This window comes from Myotis lucifugus, unplaced genomic scaffold (genome assembly GCF_000147115.1).
Source record: "Myotis lucifugus unplaced genomic scaffold, Myoluc2.0 scaffold_76, whole genome shotgun sequence".
NCBI lineage: Eukaryota > Metazoa > Chordata > Mammalia > Chiroptera > Vespertilionidae > Myotis > Myotis lucifugus.
This window is the reverse complement of record NW_005871124.1, coordinates 932,239-945,598: the sequence shown is the minus strand read 5'-3', so window position 1 is coordinate 945,598 and position 13,360 is coordinate 932,239.

Genomic DNA, 13,360 nt, shown 5'->3' with positions numbered 1-13,360 from the left:
CCCAGCTGCTGGGAAAGCACCCCTCAGCCCCCTTTCATGTCAGCTACCGCTCACCTTTAGGACACTCAGACCAGAGAGAGGTCCAAGGCTTGGGCTTCATCCTATGAATCTTAGGATAAATGCCCAAATGAGCTGGGTCTGAAATCAAAGAATGAAATGGAAACTTGCAAAGTCCTCTGAGGTTTTTTTAAGTCCAGTTCTGGGCTGTGGCAGAAAGGGGTGGTAAGGGGAGTGAAGGGATTTCCCTGAGGAGCTGAGGGGGGAATGGAGGGCTAAATGGAGGCAGATGAGCTGGCACAGCGTGGACACCTCAGGGAGCAGGCAGCGCTGCAATGAATAGAGATGGGCTGGCTCTGCATGTCAGGAGCAAAGACGGGTTAAACGTGGGTTAACAGCGACTGAGTCACCATTTTATCCTCCCCTAGGAGAGGAAAGCTCAGTCTGCCACCTCAGTTGTGGGGAAAAAGACATTTCAGCAGCTGGTCTGGGAGCCACGTTGTGGCTCTGTGTGGCTGTCAGTCCTCCCTGGGTGGGGATGTGATAATATAGAGCTGTCTGCAGGCTCGTCAGCAACTCCTCTCTCTGCCTGCAGCCAAGCTTCAGAATCTGTTGGGGTTGCAGAAGGTACTCAGGGGCCAGATTCCCGCCCTGAGCCATCCTCCCCTGTCTGGGGAGCTGGACACATAGGAAACAACAGCTGGACAAGAGATCAGGCTCTTTCATTCATCTCTGGGCAGATGGATCCTGGCCTGAGATGGCTCTTGCTGGGGCCCTGTGCCCTCTTATGTTGCAGGTCATGGGCAGCCTTTGCAATTGGGCCTTGATGCAGTCACTTGTGGGCAGAGTTGCCATGTTGTATAGCTTCCGGAAAGGCAAATCTCATAAAATACAATGTGAATAGTGTCCCCATGTGCTACATGGCAGCTTTGTCCGTTGGTAAGCTGTGCCTTTGGGCACATTCTATGCACGGGAAAGGCAACACTTTTATCTTTAAGAAGTCAGCCAGCCTTGAGGTCCTTCTGTGGTCTAGTTTGTACACAATTATGAAGCAGGAGAAGTTTCCAGCTTCTTCTCCTGGCTTATCCACACTCTCGTGGAACGGTATGCTAGTGTGTATTCCACCCATTGTCTATTATGCAAATATAACAATAATCCACATGCAAAAGAATGAAATTGGACACCATCTTACAGCATTCACAAAAATAAACTCAAAATGGTTTAATGACTTAAACATAAGACTTGAAACCATAAAACTTTTAGAAGAAAACAGGGGAAAAGCTCCTGATATTGGTCTTGCCAATGAATTTTTGGATAAGACACAAAAAGCACAGGCAATAAAAGAAAAAGAGGGGAGACTATATTAATCTAAAAATTTTCTGCACAGCAAGGGAAACAATTGACAAAATAAAAAGGCAACCTATGAAATGGGAGAAAACATTTGCAAACAATATATCTGATAAGGGGTTGATATCCAAAACATAAGAAACTTATACAAAAACAAAACAATAACCTGATATAAAAGTGAGCAAAGCACCTGAATATATATTTTTTCCAAAGGACACATACAAATGGCCAACAGGTACAATAGTGCTCTACATCACTAATCATCAGGGAAATGTAAATGAAAACCACAATTATATATCACCTTGCATCTGTTAGAATGGTTTTTATAAAAAGCACAAGAAATAACAAGTGTTAGCAAGGATGTGGGGCAAAGGGAACCCTCGTACACTGATGTTGGGAAAGCAAATTGGTGCAACTACTATGGAAAATAGTATAGAGGTTCCTCAAAAAATAAAAACTAGAACAATGGTACTATCGCACTTCTGAGTGTGTATACAAAGGAATAGAAGTCAGTATCTCGAAGAGATATCTATGTTCCCATGTTCATAGCAGCGTTAGTAGCAATAGCCAAGATATGGGAACAACATAAGTGTATGCGGATGGAGGACTGAATAGAGCAGATGTGGTGTATATACTATCATCCAGCCATGAGACAGAAGGAGATCCTGCCATTGCAGAACCTTGGGTGAGCATAGAAGGTATTGTGCTAAGCGAAATAAGTCAGATGTGGAATCTAAAAAATAGAGTTGAACCCAAAGAAGCAAAGAGTAGACTGGTGATTACCAGGGACTGTGGGGGTGGGTGGGTGAGGGAAATGGGGATATGTTGATCAAAGGGTACAAAGTTATAGTTATGTAAGATGAATACGTCTAGAGATAGAACATATTAATAATAATGTATGCTGGACATTTGCTAAGAGAGTAGATTGTTAGCATTCTCATCACAAAAAAAGGTAACTGTGTGAGGTGATGGATGTATTAATAACTCTGATTGTGGTAATCATTTCACAAAGTAGATGCATATCAAATCATCACATTGTACACTTAGAATATGTGCACTTTTATTTGTCAGTTATGCCTCAATAAAACTGGAAAAAATAAAAAGAAACAGCATGACCAGTACTCCAGAGACCCCTGTGTCCTTCTAGTTCCTCCCTGACTCAGGAGTGAGCACTCTCCCAATTCCTATCATCAGTGGTTACTCTCCCTGTTCTAGACCTTCATGTGAATGGAACCATAGAGGACTGGCTCTTCTGTGCCTGGATTCCTTTGCCCAGCACGATGCATGCAAGCTTCATTCATGTTGTTACGTGTTGTAGTTTGGTCATTCTCATTGGAGAATAGTATTCCATTGCACAAACACACCACATTTTAATTGCCCATTCTGCTGTTCATGGGCATTGTGGTCCTTCTCCAAGTGGGGCTGGAGCAAATCATGTTGGAATGAATGCTCTTTGTTCATGTCTTTGTTGGATACATGGTGCATTCAGTGTACTTAAGAGGAAAATTGCTGGGTCAGAGTATGCTGGTATTCAGTTTTAGGTGAACTTTTAAAAAGCATTAAAACATTATTTAAAATTAGGAAACATCTCAAATATAGAAAATTCTGAGAATATGAAATACCCTCTGAGTTCCAATCCTTAGTGAGGACATCTGATGCGTTGTTCTTCAGTAAATAGGCTGGCTAGCCTGGGGGTACAGTCCACGCTTCATCCCCTCACTAAGGGACATCATCTTAGTAGCCTGCTCTATCGGGTGCTCCTTTATTCATGAAGTTGCCAAGTGTGGCAGGAATTGCTTCCCAGGGCCGCTCAGATTCCTTTTGCCAGGTCTGTGGGCCCAGCACTAGCTTCAGTGGCCTTTGCTGCCAACAGTGGGTTGCCCTTGGACAGCTGGTGCCTCCCTAGAGGCATGGAGAGCTGGAAGTCCCTCCCCCCACACCCAGGGCACCCATAGCCAGTGACTGGTGTGGCCTCTTCCAATTTCCCCCCAGAACAGAAGACAGGCCTGGCCCCCTCCTGTTTCAACCTGTGAGCTTTTCCTCACATTTGACCCTCTCTCAGCCTCACTGTCATCATCTGAGACATGGGGACACTGAAAGTATCACATCACAGGATGTTGGGAGGGCCTAATGAGGTCATGCTTCAAAAGCACTTAGCAGGCATGGAGTAATCCCTTAAATGGGAGCTGGGGGTGTGAACAGAATTAATCTGATGTGTGTCCTTTGTGTCTGGCACGTGGAAGATGGCCAGTGTGTTGCCACGCCTTCCTCTGTCATCCAGGGCATCCAGTGCCGGTCCTATGGTTAATTTTTAATGCAGTGAATAGTCAACATGGAAAGGCCGATCAGGATGCGACCATCCGATGGCAAAAGAATAAAAAGACAGATGCTGAAGAAACGTAAGGTGTGATCGCCTCCACGGAACTCATTTCCGGGGTTAATTTTAATTTTTTTCTTTTCATTTGTATGTTTTCCCCAATAAAAGTTTTAATTAAAAAATATCCAGACCCTGGGGACTTAACGATAAATTTCAGTGCAAAGCTCCTTGGAGAAAATGTCTTGGCTAAATAGACAGAACAGATTATTATTATTTATTATTATTTCCATTCCAAGAAATGGCGAACATTCTTTTGCACTTTTCTGAGTGATTTGTGGCCTCTGCAACTCTGGCCCGTGCTACAGGGAGAGGAGAGTGATGCCTTTTCGCTTTTAGAGATGCCCCGGTCTGTGCTCAGGGAGGGGAAGCAGGCATGCTGTGCACAGCTGTCTCTCCTCTGCCTTTATTACTGCGGCGTGTACCTCCCTGGGGCATCTTCCTTTTCCAAACCAAATAATTCAGACCCTGTTGTTTACCTCTGCAGAGGGATCAAGGTTACACCCATAGTAAAAGGGAGAAAAGCGACTCACAGGCTCGGCCCCGAGTCCCTCCCTGCCTTGGGGTGGCTGCCAAGTTATTCCCAGCCCTGGGAATTACCTTCCAGGCTTGGGAACATTAGTCCTCTCAGCTCTCCTCCACCCTGGCTACACTGAGTCCCCGAGCCATGAGGAAGCAAGCGGGGAAATTGAGGCAGGGGGGAGGGAGGGAGAGACTTGAGAGGTGTGTGTCTGGGGCAGACGGGAAGCAGTGAGGATGACAGTATGCAGGAGCAGAAGAGGATGAAGCAGCATCTGCCAGGGCCGCCTCTGCAATACACCTCTCTTCTCTCTTCTTCTCTCTTCTCCTCTCTGCCAGGGCCGCCTCTGCAATACACCTCTCTTCTCTCTTTCTTCTCTCTTCTTCTCTCCCATCTTCTCCTTCAGCCACCAGACACAACCTTCTCCTTTATGTGCAGCCAGACATTGCAGAGAACACTTCCCAGACCACTTGTTGGGGTTTGGGTCTCACCAAAAGCATAGTCTGGACCTGTATTTGAGTGTAAATGGTTAATGTGGAAGAGGAGTGCAGGAAAAACCATTACGAGAGTGAGGGATTGAGGCAGGATGGAAAGGGTCCAACAAAGGGTATGTTAGCAAGTCAGTTACCACCCCTGTGGGCAACTGGGGCTCAGTCCACTGGGAGTTCTGGGAGATGCTGTAGAATATGCACTTTAGGGTTATCAAAACCAAGGGTTGAGGAGCTGGGCTGTCAGTCATTGGTTGACAATTACTCCTGGGGAGGCGGTGGCTAGATCTCTCGGAATTCTAGCCTGCTATGGTCATGGACACAGTGGGCTCCTGCAGCCAGAAGGTCTCAGGCAGATACGCAGTGCTGGCAATTGGAAGTCAGGGTCACCGGCACGGATATGTTAATTGCTCGGGGGATGCAGGCAGGACACCATCACTTCTGCTGCACCATACAACTCAGAATAGTCTTTCTTGCCTCTGTGCTCAGAGTCAGGGTTACTTTTTAAAAAATATATTTTTATTGATTTCAGAGAGAGGAAGGGAGAGGGAGAGAGATAGAAACATCAATGATGAGAGAAAGGAACATGGATTGGCTGCCTCCTGCACGCCCCACACTGGGGTTTGAGCCCACAACCAGGGCCCGTGCCCTGATCGAGAATTGAACCATGACCTCCTGGTTCTTAGGTCAACACTCAATCAGTGAGCCACACCAGCTAGGCATCAGGGTTACTTTATATTTTTTAAACTTTACTTTTCCCCAAAGAATTATTTGAAGAACATCGACTCTGAGAAATGCTTCACGAGCATAGTCCAGTCCTGGGACCAAAAGATTTGGGGGATCTGCTGCTTTTCTATCACCTTTTACAGTATCACATGATTCTCTCATATGCTCCATGGCAATATCTTTCAGAAATGGAACCTGGTTGCCTTTGCTTACCTAGAGGGTCTCAATGGAATGCCTGCGAGCGTTATTTTCTGGAATGCAGCTCGGTGGGACTAGCGTTCACGAAACACCCCAGAAAACACAGATTTAGCAAATTAATCAATATCATGTCTTGCGACATCCCCTATCCACCTTACACGAAAGGAGTGTTGTGGGAAGGAGTTGGCACCTGGAGATGGATAGTGTGGACTCGTCTGAGAAGCCATTTAGGGAACACGAATGCCTGGCTCAGGGGAGATGGGACAGCTGCCTGCGAACGTGCCAGGAGTGCAAACGTCACAGGAAGCTGAATTTCAGCTCAAAGTCAGGAGGAGATTTTTTTTCCTCAGAATTAGAACTGAAAAGACCTGGCTGCCTGCACGGTCAGGCCCTAAGCTCCCTATCCCTGGGACTTCTTGCCTTGGGTGAGAGTTAGGCCAGGAGCATTTAAGCTTATCCTGTCTCTCAGATTTTCCGTGCTGGGCTAGAAAGCATTGATTCCCAGCTAGCCTGGGAGCTGCTTGAGAGACAAGTTGTTTAACATTTCTCCATATTTCCCTCATGTCTGGGCTGGTTCTGGGCATATAGCAGGCCACCAATTAAGATTATTGAATGGATGAATGAGTAAATGAATGGGTTTCTGGGGGCCCACTAGCAAAGCTCCACTTTGGCAGCCTGACATGAGATGGTTAGAACATGGTTGCCACACCATCAGACCATGCCTGCATAGATTTAACATGAGGTTCAACCCTGAGCATCACAAATTGAAGAGATATCCTATATAATAAAAGTCCAGCGACCATAACGGCGTAATGACCAGAACGACTGTTCGACCAGTCACTATGAGGTTCATTGACCACCTCTCAGTCCCTTCCCCCGATCCACAGGCTCCGATTGCTGGATGGCAAATAGGGAACTGGGGTGGGTGGCGGCAGGGTGGGACTGGGGACTGGCAAGTGGGCAGAACGGTCGTCCTCTTGGTCCCTCCCCCTAGCCCGCAGGCTCCAATCGCAGGATGGCAAACGGGGAACCATGGGGAACTGGGGTGGGTGGCAGAGGGGTGGGACTGAGGACTGATTGTGGGCTAGGCCTAGGGACCCTACCTGCGCACGATTTCATGCGCCGGGCCTCTAGTATGATAGTAATGACTGTGTACCTGCAACTTTGTACCCTTTGACTAACATCTCCCCATTCTCCCACCTCCCTGCTCCTGGTAATCACTATGTATTCAACTTTTTTAGATTCCATATATAAGAGAGATCATACAATATTTGTCTGCTTATTTCACATAGCATAATGTCATCCAGGTTCAACCACGTCATCACAAATGGCAGGATCTTAGGAGCTTGATGTTTTAGTTACTATAATTGTAAACAAGTCACCCCTCCCCCCCACACACATCTCAGTGGATTAAAATAATGATCATTTGTTACATTCACAGATTTTGTGGCTCAGCAGTTTAGACAGGGCACACGGGGATGGTTTGTCTCTGCTCCACGGTGTATGGGGCCTCAGCTGGAAGCCCCTAGTCTGGAGGCTGGGGCCATCTGAAGGCCTATGCACCCACATGTCTGGTGGCTGATGCTGGCTGGCAGCTGGGGTCCTCAGCTCTTCTGCCCGGGGCCTCTGGGTGAATTCTCTCCATGAGGTGATTTGGGCTTCTTCACAGTGTAGTGGCTGATTGCCCAGAGTGAGCTTCTGAGAAAGAGAGAAGCTGGATCCTTTTTATGACCTGCGCTAGGGAGTCAGGCATCATCACCCCTGTAATCTCTTATTCAGAACCGTCACCAGCCCCACTCAGATACAAGAGAAGAGAACATAGACCCCACCTTTTGGTGGGCAGAGTGTCTGTCCCAGTGTTTGAGAGTGTGGGGAATGGATACTTACATATATTTTTGCCTACCTTTGAAAAATCAACCTGCCACATTGTGAGTCTCATATGTCCCCCTGGAGGGCTCTGCAGGGGAGAGTTGAGGTAAGCCCCCCTCCCACTTGCTCAGCTATGAGGACAGTGATAGGAGGGCCAGGAAGTGGGCAGTAGCCAAGTTATGTGACATTTTCCCAGTGACCTTTGCTGGAGGGAGTAGGGTAAAGTCCCAACTTCAAACAGAGCCTTGAAAAGGAATCTGAGTGTGACCTTCACAGAGGCAGCCTGGCCACCTGGGAACACTTGGCCCTCAGGGTGGGCTGAGGCTTGGTGTGGGAGGAAGTGGAGGGTTGTGACAGGAGCCCCCTGCTGGAAAAGAACACATATTGAGTGAGGGCTGCATGAACTATGACCAGGTTGCTTCAGACCCTCTGCCTCAGGTGGGTACCAGCTGGTCCCCTCACCTGAAATAATACCTGTCCCCCCATCTGCCCTAATATTGGAATTGTACCTATCCTCAATCCTACTTCCTCTGAGTGGAAATCATTTATGTGGGAGGTGACGCCAGGAAGCACTGGCCAGCCATGCGCTGAATCCATGTCTTCACACACGCTGAGAATGGCTTCCATCTGTCTGGAAGGTTCCCCCCTACACACCCTCTTTACCAGACTAACTCCTTCTTAGCCTTCATCCATTTGCTCAGACAAACCTTCCCTGCCTACCTGCTACCTACTCCCCTACATGGGTCACATTCCCTGTCGCATCACCCTACATTTCCCCTTCTTGGCACTTCTCCCAGTTCTCCTCATATGACTCATTAGGTAACTGGATATTTAGTGTCCGTTTCTTCAGCTAGGAGGTAAGCTCCCTGGAGGAGGGACCTGGCCTGTCTTGTTCACCATGTGTGGCAAATACAGTGGATTGGCTTGTGTCACATGCAGGTAGGGTTCTGGAGACTTCTTTTAAAATCTTCACCTGACAATATCTTTTTATTAATTTTTAGAGAGAGAGAGAGAGAGAAACATCATTGTGAAAGAGAAACATTGATCAATTGCCTCCCGTACATGCCCTGCCTGGGGATTGAACCTGCAACATTTTGGTGTACAGGACGATGCTCCAACCAACTGAGCCACGTGGCCGGGGCTGGGGATGAGAGTTTTTTAATTTCATCTGTTAGAAAACTCAGCAAGTTTTGGACTCAGGCACTGACTCACATGTGTGATGATAGGCAGCAGGCTGGGCATGTTTTGTTGGGTGGGTCATGGCAGAGGCAGTGGCTTTCTGACCATGGAGGGGTCCTTATTACGGCTGAGCCTTGGCAGCCTGCTCCTGCAGTTGTTTGGGGAGTTCGTTACTCCTGAAAGTTCAAGTGCCATATTCTGCAATTTGACTTTTCTGCTCAAATTAGTGAAAGTGGATTCTGTTCTCTGCAGCTGTTCACAGACCCTCTATCCTGCTTCATCTCTCAGATCTAAGATGGTGCCTAGTACATAGTTGGTGCTCAATATGATTAAATAAACACTTGAAAGAATCAAGAACGATACATCCTGCAATCTGAAGACTGTCCTCTAGATGAGCTTCAGAAAGTTCAGGTCTATCAGCAAGCCCTTGAACCCTTTAGCTCCTCTGCTTTCCACTAACCGTGAATGACCTCTTGACAGAGGTGTCAGCATTTACCTGGATGGTATCATGATTTATTTCAAGTTGAATAGAAGGGACCCATGGCCTTTGCAGCCCTGAATCAGCTGTGGGAACATCTGTCTTTAACCTTGAGAGATGCTTAAGAGTCCAGAAGTGAATAGTGTCAGCCATTCCAGAGGGCGATACCCCTGGCTCAGTCAGTGACATCAAGGGTATGATTTCTGGGTTTGCCAGATACAGCATTACCAACGATACCCCCCACTTCTCCCTCCTAACTGTCCCAGTAGCTGACTTCATCCAGAAGAGAATGCGGTGTGTCAGGTAGCTGGCCTTCACCTGGGCCTTTGAGTGACCAAAGATCTTGCCCACCACTACCTCAAGAGGGACCTGGCCAGACTCTACCTGGATCTGAGTCTTCAGAGCTGTGGAGAGGGCCATATTGCCAGTCCCAGTGCCAGCATCTACAGCAGGGTCTCCTTGTTCAGGAATCCAGCTCTATTCAGGCAACTGTCTTTGAGGAGGTGAGAAAGCACTAATTTGAGAGGCTTTGCCCCTGACAGTGGATTTGCTCCAGCGGTGACTCATCCAGGGAGGCCCAGATGCTGGGTTGGCCTTGAGAGAGCCACTTTCTCTGGGCACATTTTCCTCACAATCTGCTATGCCCAAACGGCCAGGACCATCAAATAGATGCCTTTGGGCAGAATGTGGGGAAAGTACCCCAACTGACATCAGTTAAAGGGTTCTTCCGTCCTACACAGAACAGATTCTCTGATAAGCCCCCAGGGACGGGGGCATCAGGCAGGCTGGGTGAGGTGATGACAGGTGTATGGGCCGTAATCCCTCAGCTTGGACAAGGCCTAGTGACTTGTGCAGGTGAATGAAAGGGTTTGATATTTGTTGCTTGAATATTTTTAATGTCCTGCCTTGGAATTAGATCAGGGGCCATGTGAAAGGCTAGGCAAGCTGCCTGATGCTTATCACTGCCATACAGAAATATCAAGGTTCAAGTTGGGATTGACCCAACTGGGTCATAGATCCAAGGATCTAGTGGGGGCTGAGACCAGAATGGGATGGAAATGGGGCTGGTTGGGTGGTGTGCAGGTTCCTTTAGAAAGGTAGGCATGGAGGAGACACCATCCTGCTTGAATTGGTGGTTGGGGAAGGGATTGTCCCTTTGTGGGGAACAGCTGCTGCACATGCCAGGCCATGATTAACTGGACAGGGCACCGCACTTGGCAGTGTCCATATATCCAGGTGGCATGTTCAAAACATTTAACAACTGGTAGGCACTGTCCCTGACCAATCAATATGGACACTAGCCCCTGTGCTGTGGGCCTTAACTGTTTACTTGCTAGCTTGTGCAGAGGTCCACAGATCCTGGGGGTGTGTCTGGCGAGGGCTGGGCTGGTAGGAAGAACTTGGGGTGGGTGCTTAGCCTGTAGTTATCTGCTAACCAGTCCTGAATATGTCAAGAGTCAAATAGCTGGGTTATCTGTACCTTAGAGTACTAGCAGACTGAGAGTACAGAGTATCTCTGAGCTGTTGCTGTTTCAAGGCCACTGCTGAGAAGGGCTTGCTGGGCCACTGAGAATTGGGTATGGAGTGGGGGTTAGCCTTTCCCTGGCTGGGATGATTTTGGGGATTTACTTCTAGGCTCAGTCACAGAACTTACTCAGGAGTGGGGAGGAGCCCAGCTGCTAAAATAGTTGCAGCCATCTCCCACCAGTTGTAGGGTTTGTGGAAAATTTCTCTGAGTTTCCACCTGGACATTAAAGAACCTGGCAAGTATAGCCTTGATGCCCCTTCCCCACCCAGGGCCCAAGTTGACACTGGCTTCTTCTGCGGGAGTCTTGGGGCTCCTGGTGTGTCCTGCCTTCCAGGGTTTCTGGGTCCTGGGCTTGGCCTCTCCCCAGCTTTTGCCTGCCTTTTCCCAGGACACATTGTGCTATTCTCCTCCCGCCCCTCAGATCTGGTCACTTCTGAACACTGATGCCTGTTCAGAATCAGCTGGACTTTTGCCATCGCCTGTCCTCTGCTGTGACTCACCAGAACCTCCCAGGGTGGGAGCGGTTGCTCTGGATGACATTTCCCCAGTCTTGTCGCTCCTTCTCCAGGGGCCCTTGGCTTGCACGGAACTCTGTGGCCAGGCTTGGCCTTTCACGAACCATTTAAACTGTCAGATTGATGGGTTTGAAGCCCTGGATTCGGGATGGCTCAAGCAGTTGTCCCAACTGGCACAGCCCCTGCTTGTGGGGAGGTTCTTTGGTGAAGGGCACCTTTGGGGGACCTATTGATGACTCACAGAACATGGTGGGTGTTGACAACACTGCGCTGGCTGTGGGCGGCAGTGGAGGTGCTGAGAGCAGGACCACAGCGGGATGGTGGAGCAGGTTGTGGGCGGTGCCAGGCCAAGGCGGGTGTGAGCAGGGCCCTATTGCCCCGCCAAACGCCCTACAGACGGCGACCAGCAGCCAGCAGGCCCTGATTGCCTGATCAGGACCGGGACCTGACGGGGAACTGGGGGTGAATGGTGGCGACCAACCTCCTGTTGCACCCTGGCAGGGGGCTGTGACCTCTTGCCGGCTATCTGGGGGCGAGGGTGGTGGGGGGATGAAGATGCGGTGAGAATGCGGGGTGTCCGCCAAGCTTGCTCTCACTCCCCCTGCTACCCTCCCCTGAGACATCAGGGCTCAGGTGCCAGGTGCCCATGAGGGGCCTGCCCCACACCCATGCGGACTCTTCTGGGTGAGCTGGGCCACAGCCGCCGGGACCACAGGGATCAGTTGGGCTCCCGGTGAGTTCGTGCAGGAGCCGGTCTGCAAGGCTGACCGGGAGAGAGCGCACTGCCCACCCGGCTTCCATGCAACGCTGCTGGGCAGCCCAGAGGCCCACGCTGCACCCTGGCCCTCAGCATCCAGCTGCACTCACTGCATCTCCATGTGGGGACTCGGGTGCAGTGACTCAGGTGGAGGGGGGCACACGGGGGCCTGGGGGCCTGGGGGCCCAGATGCTGTGCAGGGCCCAGAGGTCAGCTGGGACCTGCCCCGCCACGCTTATGCTTCGATCACCAGCCAGACCTAGGGATGGCACCTGTGCACAAATTTCATGCACCGGGCATCTAGTGGGAGTTATAATGCAGTCTGCCCCATGAAGCAAGGTTTTTACCAACTGTTGTCTACTTCAGTGCCAGCACAGAGGGCAGCAGAACAGAACGCACATTCAGAGCCTAGCACAGCGCCTGGGACGCTGCTATGTGGGGTAGACTTGGGATTTGAACTCAGGTCGTTCAGCTCCAGCGCCTGGGACTCTCCTGACACATCACGCTGCTTCCTCTCTACAAGTTCATCACACGCTGAGGCAGCTTGTCAAACCCAGACAAGTCCTGTGGCTATTTTTTCCGCTGACTTTTCACCAGGGGGACGCCAGCCAAACAGAGCTGGTGTCACGGGCCTGACGGGTGTCAAACCTTGTGTGTGAAGAACGTCGGCGTTACCCTCTCTCCCTCATCCCCCAAACACTTATCTCATTATGGAGAAGGCGAGGGAGAGGGAGGCAGCCTGGAAGTGTTTATTCTCTTCAGGAGCGAGTCTCTCTCCTAATTAGTAGGTGATTCTGTGAGATGAAGCCCAGGTGGGGCGTCAAGATGGGGGCCTGGAGTGGTGCTCCAGCCGCCCCTGATTACCCAAATCCCCAGCTGGGGTGAGGACCCCTCACGTGGAGCGGGAAAGCGGGGGAATATTAGTTTCCGATACAACGAGAGACAAGAGAATAATTCTACGACGCCGTGTAGAACAAGCAGAGAGAGAAAAGCTCTTTGAGTGCAACAAGGAGCGGGGTTTTAAAATTTCATTTGCACAGCGGCAGGTCTTGCCAATTGGATCCCTTCCAGAAAGCAATCTGCTAAGTCTGACAGTCGGAAGAAATGCCGGGCTGCTGAGCAGGGAGAGGTGGGGTTTTTTTTTTTTTTTCAGGGTTTATTTTTCATCCAGGTCCTTTGTGAGCGATGGTTTTTTTTTTTTTTTTTAAATTCCATTTTAAAAGAAAAAGACGTGCGGCGATCCTCTTTGTGAGGCGGGAAAGGGCTTCCCTGACCATCTGGGCTCAGAGGGACTAGGGGAGAGGCGGCCTTTGTGTCGGGGCAGTCAGTGCCCGCGCGGTCGCCGTTTATCTTTGCTGCCACTCACACCAGGCTGGCCTCGCTG